Source organism: Austrofundulus limnaeus, unplaced genomic scaffold (genome assembly GCF_001266775.1).
Source record: "Austrofundulus limnaeus strain Quisiro unplaced genomic scaffold, Austrofundulus_limnaeus-1.0 Scaffold716, whole genome shotgun sequence".
Classification (NCBI taxonomy): Eukaryota; Metazoa; Chordata; class Actinopteri; order Cyprinodontiformes; family Rivulidae; genus Austrofundulus; species Austrofundulus limnaeus.
Genome location: NW_013953118.1, coordinates 218,525 through 219,160, shown reverse-complemented (window position 1 = coordinate 219,160; position 636 = coordinate 218,525).

Sequence of the window (636 nt, the reverse complement as noted above, 5' to 3'; positions counted from 1 at the left end):
ACCAAATATTAAAACACAACTCAGACCAAATATTAAAACACAACTCAGACCAAATATTAAAACACAACGCAGACCAAATATTAAAACACAACTCAGACCAAATATTAAAACACAACACAGACTAAATATTAAAACACATCACAGACATAATATTAAAACACAACTCAGACCAAATATTAAAACACAACTCAGACCAAATTTTAAAACACAACACAGACCAAATATTAAAAACACAACACAGACCAAATATTAAAACACATCACAGACCAATTATTAAAACACAACTCAGACCAAATATTAAAACACAACCCAGACCAAATATTAAAACACAACGCAGATCAAATATTAAAACACAACGCAGATCAAATATTAAAACACAACTCAGACCAAATATTAAAACACAACACAGACTAAATATTAAAACACAACGCAGACCAATTATTAAAACACAACTCAGACCAAATATTAAAACACAACCCAGACCAAATATTAAAACACAACGCAGATCAAATATTAAAACAACGCAGATCAAATATTAAAACACAACGCAGACCAAATATTAAAACACAACGCAGACCAAATATTAAAACACAACGCAGATCAAATATTAAAACAACGCAGATCAAATATTAAAAC